Source organism: Urocitellus parryii, chromosome 5, assembly GCF_045843805.1.
Source record: "Urocitellus parryii isolate mUroPar1 chromosome 5, mUroPar1.hap1, whole genome shotgun sequence".
In the NCBI taxonomy this organism is placed as follows: Eukaryota; Metazoa; Chordata; class Mammalia; order Rodentia; family Sciuridae; genus Urocitellus; species Urocitellus parryii.
The window spans coordinates 204,627,557-204,645,581 of record NC_135535.1 but is presented as its reverse complement, the minus strand read 5'-3'; the positions used below and the strand labels follow the sequence as shown (position 1 = coordinate 204,645,581).

Here is an 18,025-nt window from a genome sequence, read left to right as displayed (position 1 = left end):
AAATTGCCCCCATGATTGGTTCATTTTTGGCTTCTAGGTATAAACAGAAACATTTCATATTTTCCAAAAATAGTATATTCTACTAACTTATTTTCAGTAGCCGGTCTCTTTGAAAGCATTTCAGGTGGATTTGGTGATGTCTGTCTTTCCATGATGCATTATAAGCAATTTTAAAAGGTTTTGCTTGAAAAAAGATCTTTTCAGATGTAGAAAGAACACTGTGAAATGTGAATGACTGGCTTTTAATACAACAGTTGTGACAAAGAGGCAGTGGCTTTTAGAAGCTGAATAAAGGGGTTAATACACATGCGTCTGCATACTGCTGTTAGGCCCAGTGTATAACGTGTTTGACATTTGTTTAGTTCACTTTGTTAGTGTACAAAGAATAGTATGTTATTCTCTCAAAACAGTTTCTAATTTTTTTAGTGGTGAGCTCTTAAAAACCATAGGTACAGAGAGATTTTGATGGGGGCATCTGAACATTCACTGGCACTAGCTCTGACTTCAAAGCCTAGCTCTTTGTCATTTGAACATCACATTTATCCTGGTTCTAAAGGCATAAAATTAAACACAACTAACTGCCTCAGACACTCCTTAGTGTGTATCAGAACCCAACCTTTACCCTCCTTTGTACAAATGTGCTTAGGTGAATACTTTTATTAGCTTGTTGATACAAGTCATAGTTGGTTACACCCTATCTTAATAAAATACACCCTTATTGTCTCCTGTTGCTTAAGAGCTTTAAACTGGAATGAGGGAGCTCTCTAATATAGAGTGATGCTCAATTTCAATCTTCCAGGTAGTTTTGAGTGGATGCCTACTATGCACACAAGCACTCTTGTATTTGGTAGTCCTCTCATGGTGGGAGTAAGAGAGCCAGTGTTTCTGTGCTTTTTCCCTGGGCCTCATATATTGGTCTTGGAGACTGTAAGTATAATTTTATGTTTTCACAGGGTGTTCCATGTTCTAATTAGGCTAGTGTTTGTCAAAGATAATGGAAAAGATATAAGTGATAGCTTTCAGATTATTTATGGATTTATTCTTAAATTGGGGTGTGGATTTGTGTTTAGGTGCTTGGTTATGCTCTAAATCTGGTTCTGATTTGGTTGACTGGTAAGTACTGAACAAAGGTAGACAGTTTAGATTCCCCCACCCGCAGATTGCAGTTTACATAGTTTAAAATTCAGAGTTTGGATAACAACCTTTTAGGTCGGATTTTTTTAAATGAAGAACTATGAAGATTTAATACTAAGAAGTGTGGGTATTTTATGACTTATCACAACATGTGGGGAGAGCCTATGGTATGGAAGACTAAGTGACACAGACCTTGATGTATATATTTTTAGCCTTTGAGGATGTGAAATTCATTGAAGTTAACTTGGCTTCTTGAGCAGGAATTTTAGTTCTAAACATCAAGAAAGCCTCAGAACCAGAAAAACAGGCTGCTTTAAGTTGGAAAGAAGGAGTTAAGCAAAGGAGGTGCCCATAACCACCGTCCTTGGAATTTTGTGAGATTAACATCATCCTGAAAGCAAAAAGAATAATGGTTGCAATAATTGTTTCCATGCTTAGGACCCCTGCATCTTGTTTTTTAAGTTGAACCGATGAACTAGTAATTGTAGGAATAAACTGAATGTTTGCCAGCAGGAGTCACTCTAGTACTTCTAATAAAAAGTTAGCAAATTAAACTATATCCTTAAAGCTCTGAAAGGCTGAGGTGGTAGAGACTATGATGAGATAGCTTTAGGGAAATACTGTTATTTTTCCTTAAGTGTAGAAGCCCTCTCGCTTAAACCTTGTCCCTTCCTTTGTTCATTCTTGGTACTTGTTTCTTTTAAAATTGTCCTTAGTACATTTTTAAATAAAAAGTAATATTTATGGGTAAAGATATCAGTATTTTAGTATTCTGCATATTAGCTTATTTCAGTTCTCTGGATGAACTGATTATATCCTACATCATGTACTTGAAATGAATGGACTCATCCTTTCTACTGATTGTTGTTTATCCTAATCTTGTACCAGAATCACTGGAGTGAGCTGGAGTGAGTGTGAAATGAGATGTTAGCTCATGCTTTTCTGAAAAGAATGGGTCCACTGTGATGACAAGCTGAAATATTTCAGCAATAGTCATGAAATATAATCGTTTCCCAAGTGCACACAAGCTCAAGAAGTTAATTGTTCATTTATGTTTGATACTGGGATTGAAACATTGGATTAAAACCAATTAAATGTTCCTAGAAGCAACAGAAAAAGTTTCCTGATTTATGAATAGAACCATTCAAATGGCGCAGACACAATCCATGTAAAGTAATGAGGTGTTTTGTTTTTTTGGCAAAGCAGAACACAAAACAGGCATAGGGAGTTCTTTTTAAAAAACCTCTTTAAAAATCTTTTTGGATACAAGGTCAATAAAATAACATCCATCAGTAGGAAGGAGTAATGGGAAATCTAGGGCTTCACTCACAAGGAAAACAATCCCCCTCCCCCAGGTGAGCTGCACAATGAAAATACTCTGCTTATTCTATCAGGGTTACATTCCTGAACTTAAGTCAACATCCTAAGTTACAGAACTAAACATGCTCTGCCTCTGCTTAGCAACCACAAATCCTTCCTTCGCCAGTTGCCTGTATTTTGGATGAGGCTTCTGAAGTACACATTCCTTTATTTCGGTTGAGCTCCGAATTAGGAAACTAGCGCTTTCTGTTAGTTCTAAGTGTGACAACACTAAGAGGTCCCCCTCCCCTGCCTCCTGCACACCACAGAAATGATCGTTTCTTTTCAACCTCAACACCTAACAACCCGGAAGCTGGATGTCCGAAGCCCACGCGGCCCAGGATTTTCGTTCTGGCTTGTGCGTGGAAGACAGGGAGAGAGGCCCCTGGAGATCTTGACCAGGCAGCTACGGTGGTGGCGCGGCCCGGGCCTGGGGCCACTTCCCGCGTCCCGGGGCCTCGTAGGCGCGAGCTCGGCAAGCGGCGCGCGGCTCAGCTCGCAGGACGCCCTCTAGCCCCCGCCGGCGGCGCGCCGCGGCACCCCCACTCCCCGCCCACCGGCGGCTACGCGCACTGCACACTCGCCCGCCGCCGCCGCCGCCGCCGCCGTCGTCGTCGTCGCACGCCGCCAGGCTCCTGCACGCCGCCGCCGCCGCCGCCGAGCGCCGGGGCCCGCGACGCCGCCCGCAGAGCGCTGGGCTGAGTTCACGCAGACGCGGTCGGTCTGCCCCGCGGCGGCGGCGGGCGCGGGCGGCCTGGCCTGGGCGGGTTAAAGGGACGAGTTGCAAACAGTTCAGGAAGTGACAAGTCGATTTCCTCCTCCCCGGGAGCCGCACGGTACAAAGCGCTCGGCGCCGGCAGGAGAGCGTGCGCGCGGCAGACGCGCGGCGGGCAGCCGGGACGACTTGGCGAGCGCCAGCGGTGACGGTGCGGGGCCCGCTCCCGGAGCGCCCCGCTGAGCACAGTAAGCAACCTCAGGCCGGGTGGTGGCGGCGTCCGGGGGGCTGGCCCCGAGCAGAGGTCCCTGCTTGTGCGCCCCGGCGCCGGCTGGAAGGAACCCGGCTCGCGTGCGCGCTGGGCTTGCCTTTTTCCTTTCCCCTAATATTGGTTTCCTTTTTTTTCCGCCTGGTTTCGCGTTCGCGTTGAGTCGGGTGGTTTCCGCCGGCACCGAGTCTCGCCCCTGGTGCAGGCGTGAGACTTGTCAGCGCGTAGTCAAGGGGAGGGCTAGCCTGGTCGCTGCGGAAAAGTCTGCGCTCCCCCGGCCCGGGTGCCCTCTCTCTGCATCTCAACTTGAGTCTTGGTTCGCGGCAGCAGCGAAGGCTCCGATTCTCTGGAGCCGTGCGGCCCCGCTCGCCCCGAAGTTCTGTATCGTTTGCAGACAACTCTTTTGTTCGAGGAAGTTTGCACCCGCCACCCCTGGGATGCGGGCGCTCAGCGACGAGCTCCACGACTGCTGGGCTAGTCGGTGCGGTCGTGATGGGGGTGGGAGGGAGAGGACGTTCTGTCCTGGGAGGGCAAAGCCTGCGGGGTGGCTACACCAGAGCTTTTGGGTGGGGGTCGCCCATGCCGGCGTGGCTTTTGCACATGGCGAGGAGGGCAGTCAGTCACGGGCACACTGTTCGAGTCACATTTTTGCCAATCCTTGATTTGCAAGCCCGTGGGAGTCGGGTTCCCCGCTCGGGCTTTCTCTTGGTGGGGCGGGGACGAATGAGGGGAGGAAACCCAGCATTGGGGAGGGTCCGCGGTTTGGGTTGCCCCAAGTGTTTTCTTTTGCAGTCCCCCCGCCACCCCCCGCCCTTGGCCAGCAACTCCCCCACCCTTGCGGACTTGGGGAACAATGCTTGTGTGTGGAACTGGATGCTGGAGCACCGGTGAGTCGCGCGGGCTGGCTTGCCGAGGTCCTGAGTCTTCAGACACCCTCTGATGCTGGTTTTCCTTCTTCTAACCGCCCGGGTTCATTAACACGTACTGTACTTAGTACCATGGTGAACAAAGAAAAGCTCTTTGCTGTATTTGATGAATGAGATTCTGCCTCCTATAGGCCACACTCCGAGTCTTCCATTCGGTACAATCCGGACTCAGTGGTGTTGGGAAAGTGGCCCCCGCGGTGGGTTGCATTCCGGGGCTCCTGGGCAGGGCATTTGTGCAGCCTTGCTGCCGCCGCGCTCGCCTTGCTAGAGCTGGTGCAGATGGAGCCAGGCTGACGGTTGTTCAACATGAACAAATGTTTGTTGAATTGTTGTGTGGTGGAGAAAAGGGACTGTTTTCTATTGACTGCTGCAGGAGTTGGAATGGCATTGTTTATTGGCCTGGGAAGCCAGGCAAGCGTCTTGTGCTGCTTCAACATATTAGCAGACTTCCAAATGACATGCTAGCATATGTGTTCCCAGCAGTCCCCACCGGCTGCATGGGGGATCCCTCCTTGCTCCACATTCCGGACTACAGGTTAAAAGATGCTACCTGATTGGAGGACTTGGGAAGGAAGGAGATGGTCTGTGAAACTCAACTGTCCTGACCCGGGCCAGGTTTTGGTTGCATTTTAATTCATCCACTTAACTATAACTTTTCTCAGTTACAGTTTTGATGCTGAATTGCAGGTCTGGAGTTTTCTTTCCCCTTAGCCATGCATGGGCTACAGAAACAGCAAACAGCTAGCTACATGTTCTAGTTGACAGTCCCTTTCTAGTAGAAGATAGTTTGGGTCTAAGTTCAAGATTGGTAGCTATGACTTCACCTGGGTAGGTCTAGATGCTGTCAGCCATCCTGAGGAGTGAGGCATGTGCTGATCCAGCTTCCAGGGCACTATTCTAGGCAAGAAATCTAGGGAGGGGATTCAGGGAAGGCCTGTGGTTTTTCTCCCAAGTGTTCATTCGGAGAGCAAGGTGATTTTAAGACTAGTTCAAATAGTTTTGCCTATGGACTTATTTTCCCCAGAGGTGAGATTGATCTGCAATTATTTTTACATTAAGGACAAATTTTAAATAAAAGCTAGCAATGTCATTGTTACAGAAGTGGGCTTGAAGGTTGTCCCAGCTGTGTCAGAACAAAGCAGAGCATTTCACTGTTTTAATTGGTAATGTTTTAAAACACTTCTACTTTCTGTTTTCAACTTAGGGTATGTTGTGCACAATAGCATTTTAGAATTCATCAGGTTTTTTTGGAAAGAGCCCAAAATACTTTACTGTCTTCACGGTGGCTAAACTTAATTGACATTTTATAGGAAGCCCTGGTGCTATTTCCTGGGCTCTTCTCTGCCCCACTTTTAGTCTTTCTCTTCCCTGCTGTTGATTCTTTCACTATCCCCCAGCCTCCCATTCTTCTAGTTCTGTTAAAATCTCATGGGTTGGGTGTCCTTGAAGTGTGTCCAGTGAGCAGGGCCTGATCCAGGATGGAAGCTCAGAAAAGGGCAGGGGCTCTTGTTTCCTTCAGGAGGCTGGAGAGGGGAGCCTTTAAGTGCTGAGAGCTGGCAGCAGGGGACGATGAGGAGCAGCAAGGTGTCTGCAGAGCTTTTCAAAAAAAGCATACCCTTAGGGAGACCAGAAGAGTAGAGGAAAGTCACAAGGGGAAGGGAGGAGGGAAGGGAACAGGGAAATACTGGGGAACAACATTAGCCAAATTATATTGTTATAGCATGTGCATGAACGAATATGTGACAATGAATCCCACTGTTCTGTGTCATTATCATGCACCAATAAAAATATAGAGAAAAAAAAGCACACCCTTCTCATCTACTATTCCATACTTGGGCCCGGAAGACTGAGTGTCAGACCCACCTTCAGGCTATTTGATGTTTTACCCAGGCAGAGTGATTTACTGGAGTTAATTGTACACCGTTAGGAAAATTTCTTGTTCTTTTTCTAAAAAAAAAAAAAAAAAAAAAAGACTAAGCAAATACTCAGATCAGCACAACCCCCATCATCACCACCACCATGCACACACCTCTCTGATGTGTAATAAAAGAAACCTGCAGGCATAATTTGTTATGTAATATGCTGATAATACAAGTTTCAGTTTTAGATGGAAACCAGATGTGGAGGGACTCTCTTTAATTGATCCAGCAAGGGGGAGATGTTAATAGATTAACTAGGCCCTGCAAGACCCAAAGGTGGCTTGTTTTTGTTTTTGTTTTAATTTAAGAGGCGAATCCCAGCCTCAGCTTTTTGGAGGTCTCTGCCTCTCAGCTTCTGCTTTGCTGCAGCTGTCCTTTCTGTCAGACTCCTCCTCTCTTGAAAGAGCCAGTTTGTTGCCAACACGAGGCACATGGCTGGCTCTGGCAGGGCTCAGCGCAGCTTAGCTCTGCTGGGCTCCACTCCTCCTTGCTGGTCCAGCTGCTGCCCTGTCCTCCACCCAACAAAACAGGCCTGGCAGGGGACTTGGGTGCTGTGAGGAATGTTGACTGGTCTCCCTGGACTCCTTTTTTAAACATCTGATCATCCAGGGAGAGTTTGTTTAAACTTGTTCAATGAATACATTTTCCCCCAAATCACTGACTCTCCTTTTTACTGTTTCCTGCTTAACTTTATGAAGATTCATATATACATACACATACACATATACATTTTTTTGGGGGGGGTGTGTGGTAACCAGGGTTGAACCCAGAGATGCTTGACCACTGAGCCACATCTCCAGTCCTTTCTGTTTTTTATTTTGAGACAGGGTCTCACTTAATTGCTTAGGCCCCCCTACGTTGCTGAGGATCCTCTGGAACTTGCCATCCTCCTGCCTCAGATTCCCCAGTTACTGGGATTGCAGGTGTGCACCATGGTGCCCAGCTATGAAGATTCAGTCTACACACCGAATCACCTTCACTATGGCCCAGGGTTGCGCTGTGATAGCTGACTCCATTAACAGTGGTTTCATTTTGTGCTGGGATGTGAACTTTGGAAACAGAGGTTTAGATATGCTGATGTGCCCTGAGACTTGCTTAGAAAATTTTTGTTTTAGTGCAGTTTACATTAACATGATTAATGACCATGCCACTGAAGTCTATATTCAAGAGCAATTTACAGTCCCCTAGGGTTCTTCTTATGGTAAAGTAATTTTCTTTGCCAAACAACATTGTTTTAAGGTAACTTCTTTGATACTTAATCCAAACCTCCTGTGCATGTGGTTTTGGGTAAAGGTTTGGGCTTTGGAAGTTTGGGGTTGTGGTTTTGGTGATGGCTGTCCTAACCTTACCAAACTCTGGCCAGAGGGAACCTGGATTCTTTTCTAAGAAAATTCTCTGAGATCCTGAGCAGCAGTTGGGGCATTGCCGGTTTAACATGGGAGGAAATATCCAGAGGAAACTGGGCTTCAGGGTGTCTTGGAGGGAATGCCAGGAACCTGGAGTTGAGGACAAATTTTTTTCCTCGAAGGGTCTTGGAGATACTTGAGCTTTTCTGAAAAATAGAGAGATGTCCTTGTTTAAAAAAAAAAAAATTTTTTTTTTTTTTTTGGTTTTGTTGTTAAATGTGGGTTGATTGAGAGGGGAAATGCTGATGGGTGGGTCTGAAAGCAGCCTTAGGAACCCGAGAAAATAAAAACACATTTGAAGGACTCTGGAAGATTTTGCATTTCAAAGGGTCTACCTTGTAGACTTTCACATCACGTCAGGGGTTACAGAGAAGTGTGACAGGCACCCCCCCAACCCCCCGGCTTCTTCAACCATTCTCCCTCTCTCCTGCTGTGGGGGCTGCAGGGGAGGCTGTCTTTTGCATGGGGGATGGGTGTAGCTTGGCCAGACCACGCAGGAAAATCCTGCAAAGGAGAGCACCTCTTAGGCATCTGTCGTCTCTGGAAGGACTTTTTCCAGGGTGCCGCTCTCAGAAAGAAGAAGGCAAATCATGTTGGTAAACAACTCATTTGAGCCCAGAATGTGGTGGCAGGCCAACTCATGACTTGTCCACTCACTCTTTTTGTTCTCTTGTTAAAGAAACATTTTCCTCTTGCATTGGAATAATGTGGCTCCAAAGGGTTTAGCCCAAATGGGTGCAATTTTTTAAGGATTCATAGTAGCACCCACTGGTTTTTAAAGGCATTGCCTTGGCTTGGGGCTTTGATACACTCCTAATTCTCAAAGCCAGCCCACAATTAAAGCTGAAGAAACTGAGGCTCAGAGTGGCCAAGTAACTGGTCCAAGGCCACACAGCTGGAAGGCAGAGAAGCCAGTAATACTGCCTGGAGCTGTCTGGCTTCAGAGTCTGCTTGCTCTCTATAAGCCGTGCTATCATTTTGGGTGTTCATAAGATAAAGGCACTAGGTTCTGTTTTATCTCAAAGCATAAATTTTGTTTAGTCTTGTTAACACTATAGGGAAACTTAGAAATTTTATCTTCCTTTTTCTCTCTGCTTCTCTCTTTCCTATAGCCCTTCCTTCCTAAGCCCTTCCTTCCTTCCATCCTTCCTTCCTTCCTTCTTCCTTCCTTCCTTCCTTCCTTTCTTTCTTCTTTCTTTCTTTTGAGTGATTGAATTCTTTATCTTCTGCAGGACCAAAGGCAGTGCCTCAACTGGGGAGACTGAAATGTTTTGCTTCATCCTTACAAAAGACAGATTCACAAGAAAATATGATGATTGCCAGTGACCTTCTGGGGGAAACAGGAAATAAATCTGGCAGCTCTCTAGAAGCATCACCATTTATTCGGATTTCATTTTCCATTCAAAGAGATTGCTAAAAGGGTTTCCAACTTCTTTTTTTTTTCTTTTCCATTTGTAATTCAGACGTCTAGAAGTAAATTATGTTGTGGTGTTTGCCACCCTAAGTTTGTACAGTATCACATTTTATTTACATGCCTGAAGTAATCAAATAACCAAACACAGTTGTATATCTTCCAGCATGGGGGAACTTGGTATGCCCCAGCCAGGACTGAACAGAGGCCCTGCATTCTGTCTCAGACAGATGGCTCTTTGCAGGTTGGTCCTGGTTTGTGAGTGTGTGTCAAGGTGGGGAGGGTTGGGGAGCAGAGTGAAGCTGCCCATCTCAAGAAGGGCTGCCTGCCTGGGTCTGCTGTCTTTTCTGTCCCTAGGAGTTTATGGAGCAAGGCTGGGCCCCTGTGCTCTGGGTTTTTAGAAGCTACAACAGTGGTTGGCTGAATATGAGAGTTTCTTGGGAAAGTTTTAAAAAAATCTTGTTGCCTAGACTTCTTCTAGGACCAATTACATCACAACATCAAAGAGTGAGGGTAGGACCCAAATATCAGTATCTCTGAATTGATTTCTGAATTGATTCTATTGTGTATCCAAACTAAGGACTGAGGGCTGGAATAGACCCCACCATTCCTGGTTTTCCTTAGCAGGGGATTGGGGACCTTCCTGTGCAAGAATGGAGCAGACCTTTTAGAATTTTCTGCAGCCGGGGCTGGGGATGTGGCTCAAGCGGTAGCGCGCTCGCCTGGCATGCGTGCGGCCCGGGTTCGATCCTCAGCACCACATACCAACAAAGATGTTGTGTCCGCCGAGAACTAAAAAATAAATATTAAAAATTCTCTCTCTCTCTCTCTCTCCCTCCTCTCTCACTCTCTCTTTAAAAAAAAAAAAAAATTTGCCTCACGTGGGGCTGGGGATGTGGCTCAAGCGGTAGCGCGCTCGCCTGGCATGCGTGAGGCCCAGGTTCGATTCTCAGCACCACATACCAACAAATATGTTGTGTCCGCCAATAACTAAAAAATAAATATTAAAAAAAAATTTGCCTCACAGGCTTGTGAGAAAAAAGAAATGATTTAAAAAAAAAAAAAAGAATTTTCTGCAGCCACCACATCTCAGTGAAGGAGGAAAGGTACCCATCCCTGGGTGAAATACGACTGGTGGAGTCATCTAGGTGGTCATGCTTCTGGGCCAGGACATGGGCAGCACACAGGCTTCAGTGTGCCTTGGAGCTACCTTCTCTCTGGCAGCTGCTGCTCGGGGTGCACTCTCAGGCAGTTCTCCTGCAGGCCTGCCTCCCCACCATCTTGGGGCCTGGGGATTTGGCAGATAGTCTACTGTGGGCCTCAGGGGAGGAAAAATGCAGTTTGGGTCCAGGGTGCATCTTGGTGCTTCCCCATGAGTGATTGGTTCTTTTTACCCAAATTTGCAGTTGAGTCACTTTGGCAGCCACCTGGTTGTACCTGGCAGCTCAGAACTGTCTTCCCAGACTGACTAGGGGTTATATTTCATAGAATCATGTTTAGAGCAGCCTTGGAGAGTAGAGCTTCTCTGCGCTGCTGATGAAAGCTGCTGGTAAAAACTTTTGGAAGAGAGATCCAGTTCCCAAGGGGTGAGGGAACTCTCCCAAAGTCACGTGCCACTGCTTAGAAGGGCACACTAGGTTCCCCGAGTCCCTGATCTCCTGAGATCTCTAGATGTGGGATCTCATTCCAGCTTGTGGGACAGTCTGTTTTTGCATAGACTAGCAGATGAACTGAATCAGCATTGAGAATTCTTTAGTCAGGGGGAAAATGTGCTCAGTGACTCTTGGGTGACTCGGGCAGTCCCTGCCATTTTTGACCTCCTCTACTGATGTGTGCTCCTGGTCCCCGTATTTATTGAAAGTGGACAGCTCACTCTGCTTAGGCTGACACTCTGCTTCCCCTGCTGCAAGACAGCGGATGGGAAGTACAGAAGTCCCATGGGACAGGCTCAGGGGAAAGGGTATTGGCCTCTGCCAAGTCTGTGCCTTTGCTCTTCTGTGCCCTGCTGGTGGGGAGTAGATCAGGGCTCTTCCCCCTACCAGGAGGTGGGTTTGGGCAGGCAAGAGGAAGGGAGAGTTGTTTTTTCCTGGCCTGTTATTCCTACACTTGTCCAGCAGATGTTGATGGGTCCCTGCTGAGTGTCCGGCAGGAGGTGGGTTTGCTTCCCTGATTCTCAGCTCAGCCTGACCAGGGGACAGCCCCATTTTGTTGCTGAAGGCGCTGTTGCTCTGAGACATTACCTAATGCCATGGGCTTTGACCTCAGTCCTCTATTCTTCCCACTATGCCATGTTTCCTCTTCATCCAGTGTCTACCTGTGCAAAGGCGGCAGACTTCCTGCTGTGAGCGGTGTGTGGGGGGTCACCCCCCTACCCCTGTCACTGTGGATACTCTCTGATGACAGCTGACCTGGCACATGCTGCTGTTTGTAGGACAGGATTTGGGCGGCAGGACCTGTTGGGTGGGCCTCCAGCTCCTGGAGAGCTGGGCCTCTCTGGGGCCTCTGTGTGTCCTGGCAGTTCCCTGAATACAGGAGGTGGCTTATGCAGGTTTCTGCTGCTTTCTGCCCTGTCTCCCTCATTCCATGGAGGCCACCCTCCTTCCCAGGCTGCCCGCTGGCTGAAGCCTGAAGCACCCTGCTGGACAAAGCGCAGCTGGGAGAGGCCTCTGCTGAGCCTGGAATTCCCCTTGCTCTGGCATTCACGTTGGCCAGGGGCCTGGAGTGCAGGAGGTTCTATCTGCCTGCTGGAAGCAGCCTCTCAGCAGGTTTGAAGGTGGAAAGACTGTTCTCTGCAGCACCTCCATGCTGTGGTGAGGAGAAGGAGCCTGTGTCCTGGGACTGGATGGGAGGAAGGTGTGTATGTAGAATGCAGGGGAGCTCCTCTGGCATGGTAACCTCTCTCCCTGAACTCCCTCTGGCAGTCAGATGATTGAATTTCCCAGACAGAAGGTAGTGGGTATAACATTGCTCGCTCACTGCACCTAATTTGCGCTGGGCCTTAAGTGCTCACCCTGCTGGCCCTCTTTCTGGTGTTCTTAGGAGCATTGCTCAAGAGTCTGCTTGAGAAGCCCCTCGCAAAGGGCAAGGTGCCATGCAGAGGAAAGTGAGCCAGGAGTTGAGGCGGTCAGACACAGAGGTTCTGCTGTGAGGTCTAGGCAGCCTGCATGCCCACAAGGGCCTTCCTGTGGTACAGGAAATACGGGGATTGCTCAGCATCACAGAGGAGCTTGGGCCAGAAGACCCAGTTCCACATCCTGTAGGGCAAAGGTGGCTTTCAGCTCTGGAATCAGTGCTTGGCTTCGCATCTGCCCTTTGCTGACCATGTGCCCTTAGCAGGTAATGTCGCCTCAAGTGTGTCTTCCTTTATTTGGACTGTGATGACACTAAGACCACTCAGCCCATGCATTTGGGGCACTGTGTTTGTCTATGGGTGGGGACACTTAGAGTCCAGTGACCGTTAATGCTACTTGGGGGACAGATGGTGGGCTCCTAAGCTCAGTGGGGGGTGGACACAGGACAGAGCAGTGGGACTCACACTTGAGCCAAGCCTGGCTGGGTGGGTTGTCTGGGGGACAGCTTTTGCTTCCTGTCAAGTTTTGTTCTCAGCTGGCATAGAATTTTTTCAGAAGGAAGAGTTGAAGGTTTGTTTTGTAATTTAGTTTACAGTGTATCTTTTAACAAAATTTAAGGCTGGTGAAATCTTTTAAGCTTTCTTTTTAGCAAACTAAATCTCTGTTTACCAAAAGTGATTTGGTTTGGTCCATAGAAAATTAAATGTGTGTATGGGTCAAAATGTGGCCTCTGAATCTTGGCTCTGCTCTGACTGGCAGCTTCTATAAATGAACTCTTTAGAAATTTTTATGGCTGCACTTAGAAGGACTGAGGGTGCAGGGTCCACTTAACCATCTCTGAGTTTCCTTGAGAACCTCTGCACCTGATGTCTTTGTTACTTGGCCCCTCTTTTCTGTTTGAGGCACCTCCTTGGACAACTGTAGTCCATATCCTCTAAATTCAGGTGATGTAGCTGCAGTTGGGGTGCCACCCACAGATTCATGTGGGGTGAGATCTGGCTGCCCTGGACCCCAGCACCCAAGCATCACCATGGTCTCCTCATGGAACAAGACGTCTAAACTCATCATGGTTTTTGAAATAAGTCCTTGACCAAATGACAGAGGGCAGGGCCTGGACCCTCCCAGTGGTATCTGGGTTTCTCTTGGCACAGGCTGCCCATTCTAGCCACCTCTGCCCTCTGTGTCTTGTGAGTGTTGCTCCTTGCCTGCCCTGTCCCATTGTCTTGTGGGGTGAGCAGGAGTCACAGTCTTGACACATAAGATTTCCTGCTGGACTTGGGACAGCTTTTGGGGGAGACCCCTCGGTATAGGAAAACTTTATTACTTACTGGGTCCTGGGAGGGGACTTTGTGTTTCAGGCTGTGGTGACCCTTCCCCCTAAGGGACTGTGGTCTTAGCCCTCTCCAGAGGGCCACAAAGGTGGCTGAGCTTGGGTGGCTTTGACACAGACCCTCTTATTGGGTAATTTAGTCATGAAACTTTCTGACAGGCTGTATGAGAGGTGACCGAGTGGATGTGACAGCTCCTCTGCCAAGCCAAGATGCTTTCTTCAGATGTGTTGCAGTTTGTGTGGTGAGCATGGGACACACCTGCTATGGTGGTTCCCTGGCTTGCTTCAGTTCACCAGTAGTACACGCCACTGTCAGACCTTTCACAAGGCCTGAAGAGCCGAGAGATGAGGAACTGAATCCCATTTTCAAAGTTCTCCTGGGCTTGTACTCTGGATGATCAGACTGCAGCCATTCATGGAGTTCCTGCTGTGGGCTGGCGGTGTGCTGAGTGTAGGCAGGTGTGTGCAAGCACACTCTGTGGAAGCCATAGGAAGGCTTCTTGTGCTAGGCTCCAGGGAGGAGAACAGGAAGGTTTCTTGGAGGAGATGACATAGACCCGAGTCTTGAGGATGAGCAGGGGTTAGACAGATGGAGAATGGAGAGCAGTATGTGCAAACACACAGTAGCCTGAGTCTGTCCCTTGGGGCCTGGGGGATACCTCAGCATGTGAGTAAGAAGTGTGCAGATGGGGGAGCTAAGCTGGCCAGGGCCAGGGTGGCAGTGGAGTATGAGGTGAAGGAGTCTGGACTTGAACCCTGAAGTTTGGGCTAGAGTTGGACCATGCTGTGCTGGTGCTTGCAATGTAGAATGCTCAGTGTCTGAGAGCAGAACAGGTTTGGAGCAACTTAGAAGCTACTGTGTGACCAGGGAGGGAGATGGGCAACAAGGGCAGGGTGAAGGTCATGGCCAGGGTGAACAGCAGTCAGCTGGTGAGGGAGCCGTAGGAAGGCAGTAGGGGTCAGTCTTTTCTAGTGGGCCTTTCTAGGGACCATCTTCTCTGTGACACTGGCCAGGGACCTAGCCCTTTTGACCTTGGAGTGACCTCCTGGGAGGGGCAAGAGCCTAGCTCCTTAAAGGTGGAATTTTCATCCAGGGCCACCTGCTGGGCAAGAGTGATGTCATCTTTGTATATATTTAGTTGCAGCTTGCATTCAGTGGGGGCACCTGGGATTCCCAAGATCGCCCCATATCTCTTGCTCGTGCCTGCATTAGAACTATGGAAATCAAAATGAACAGAACTTTTGGCATGGCAGGAGTTGAAGAAATCTGATTCATTGTAAAACTACCTTTCTTCCTTCCTTAAAGGGAAAAAAAGCATCTAATCATGTTAGTGTGATTGAAAAAGGAGCTTCTGTACCCCCTTTGGCTCTGTCGCAGCTTGTTCTCCAAGGGTGGGGGAAGTTGCTGACACAGACACTTGAGAATGGCCTGCCTGGGTCACCTGACTGCTGGTGGCTGGCGCTCCTGAGGCCTCACTGCCCGCAGATGCCAGCCCAGATTCCAGGCCTAGTTGACTGTGTGGCATGTGACTCAGGCTTGGAGAAGGAGAAATAGGAAAATAATGAAGCTTCGAAGGGCATGGCTGGGGTCAGCAGTGCGTCTCAGCCTTTTGGGTGAACTTTCTAAGCCCTGTAGGTTTGCTTATTAACGTTTACTCCTGAGGAGGAAAGGAAGTTAGTTGACTGCGAATGGGCTTCATCTTGCCAGCGATCCTCTCATTCGCAGGGAGGTTGGCCAGTGCCTTCGCCTCTTAGAAAGAAAACTGAAAGAGGAACTGAGCCTGGCTGGGTCGAATAGGCCAAAGGGTGAACTGCAAACTGGGGTAAAAAGTGGCTTGGCCTGGAATGGGAGCGGAGACCCCACTTAGGTCAGCCCCCGGCTGCTGAGGGTACATCGTGCTTGGGTGAATGAGTTTTTACTTGCTTTGGGGAATTTTTTTCTCTTTTAGCTTGTGTGGGGTCAGGCATGTCTTTGTGGATTCCCAAAATGGGTTCAGGAAGTCACTGTTATGGGACATGGTACTTTGGCACTGCAGCTCATGCATACATAGCATGGCTGGCAGATGTCTATTCACCTGCAGAGCTCTCAGGCCTGTCAGCCTCCTGCCCGGCTTCCAACCAGTGTGAAAATGCCTGGTGTGCCAGGCGCGTGGTGCATGCCTGTAATCCCAGAGGCTCAGGAAGCTGAGGCAGGAGGAGTTCAAAGCCAGCTTCAGCAACAGTGTGGCGCTAAGCAACTCAGTGAGACCCTGTCTCTAAATAAAATTCAAAATAGGGCTGAGGATGTGGCTCAGTGGTTGAGTGCTCCCGAGTTCAATCCCCAGTACCAAAAAAGAAAAAAGAAAAAAAAAGAAAGAAAATACCTGGCATATCCTGTGAGAGAACAACCACGCACAGCCACTCCTGCCCAGTTGCTGGAGCATCATTGGCTGAGGGAGACCAGGTCATATTCCTCATAATAGGCAATGAGTGGCATGGCCAGGCTTCGGATGCCCCTGGAGACAGAGGGTCTAGTTTCCAGCCCTGAGCTGTGGCTGAGGAGAAAGCTGGAGCTCCGTGTTGCTCCTTGTGAGCTGGGTGCCCAGTTCCTATTTAGCCTCTGCTAATTTTTGGCCCAGCCCCTAGTGCTGCTGGTGCCAGCATGGTAGTCATGGCGGTGGTGTCTTAGGCCCTGGAGGAGTAGATGGCATTTCTGAATGCCCTCTTCTGTGCTGTGGATGGTCTTGGCAGACAGGGCCGAGGAGAAGGGAGTTGATCTGGTGGCTTTTCTGGGCAGGAGCCTGTGTTGTGCTCAGCGGAGTTGAGCCTTCCTCCCATTTGGCTGAGCCTGCTCACGTGGTGGTCTATAGAGCTCCGGGAGGAACTGTAGAGAGCACCTCTTTTGGGCCCCCCTCACCAAGGTAGGGGTAGTGGACTCCTCGTGGGGCAGCAGTGCAGTGAGAGACAGCCAGCCCTCACACGGCTCTCTAGCGCACCAGACCTGTACAGCCCTGCCTGGTGAGGGGACCACCTCTCGCAGGGTGCTCCTGTGGTTACTGGAGGGGACATGGGACCCAGAACAGGAACTGGGAGAGCTTGATGTCTTAAAGCCCTTAAGAAACTGTTGAATTTGTGTTTCTTAATGACTTCCCTTACAGAAGAAGCTGCTTATGGTACAAGGCAGCACGAGTGAGTGCAGAGAGCCAGGCTGAATCCTGGATAGGGCTGACATCACTTGGAAAAGAGAGGAAGAGAGAGCGCAGCGCGGCATGGAACCAAGAACTAGGAGGCCTCGTCCTGCTTTTTCTAGTCCTGTCCCTTGGTTGTGTTTGTGAACTAGCTGCTTCGCTTTCTGAGCTGCAGTCACCTCTCTGTGGACTGGGACTGGTGGTGCCTGCTTCATAGCCCCAGAGGGATACGTGGGAGAGGCAGAGCGAGCCAGAGCCAGAGCCCGAGCCCCGAGGACCTTCTGTTTTCAAGGCCTTCTCTACACATACTTTTTAAAGTCCATTGTGTGCTAAGTGTGTTGCTGGCTTCTCATTTAACTCTTATAACCACCTATGAAGTGAGGACTGATATTGTTTGTTTTTTGGCAGTGCTAGGGATGGAACCTGGGGTATCTTACATGCCTAGCTTGTGCTCTACCTTTGAGCCACACCTCTGGGCCCTGTTTTTCCCCCTTTTTTTGAAGTGAAGGATTTAAGGTTCAGTAAGGTGCCCAAGGACATCCAGCTGGTTGAAAGTAGTTCTGGGATTTTAACTGCCAACTCTACTCTCTCAGGAGTAGGTACACTGAAGCCTGGCAACCCAACCCAACCCAACCCATTGCTTGCTTTTATAAATAAAGTTATATTGGTACACAGTCACATCCATGAGTGTACACAGTATCTGTGGCTGCCTTGACACTATAGTGGCATAGTCTACACAACCTAAAATATCTACTCCCTGGATCTTTACAGAAAAACAACAACAACAACAACAACAAAGTACTCAACAACAAAAAAGTATTCTTTACATGCACCCTCTGGACTCTAGACATAGGCTGCTCAGTGTGGCAGCTGCTAGATGCATGGAGCTATTTAAATTTATACTAATATGTGAACTTCAAACTTCAGTTCTTCAGTTGCACTGGCATGTGTCAAGTGCTCAGTAGCTGCTGCATGGACATGTTTGGACAGTGCAGATGTACAGCCTTATCTGCACTGTGAAATGGCCCATTGGGCCAGAGGACTCTGGGCTGGCTTCTAAGATATGGGGAAATCTAAGTTTGAGAGGATCAGAAGTTCAGAAGAGGCATTCTGGTGAAAGAAGGGACAGTGGAGCTTCCTGGTCTGCAAACAGAATTGGGAATTGGTTTGTTTGACTCCGAGGGGATGAAGAAGTTATCTGCTGTGGCAATGGGAATCTGGGCCCGACCACTGCCCTGCAGCTCTTCAGCCTGTGACCCAGCTCCCTTCGCCTAGCCCTGAGCTCGCTGGCCTCCAGCTCTGTTGTGTCTAACCCCTGT

The 18,025-nt window shown here is 48.7% G+C and overlaps 1 protein-coding gene across 2 annotated transcripts in view; it reads left to right on the top strand.

Annotated features, from left to right (window-relative positions):
• The window catches only part of Eef1akmt2 (EEF1A lysine methyltransferase 2), a 79,938-nt gene that overhangs the window by 42,778 nt on the left and 19,135 nt on the right, over positions 1 to 18,025 (top strand). The window contains exon 7 of one of the 2 annotated variants that reach the window (XM_026384185.2): positions 8,960 to 9,160. The exons of the other annotated variant lie outside the window; for it this stretch is intronic. The gene's annotated coding sequence lies outside the window, so the exon portion shown is untranslated. Of the gene's footprint in view, positions 1 to 8,959; positions 9,161 to 18,025 lie in introns of those variants that run through there. 2 annotated transcript variants of the gene reach the window in all.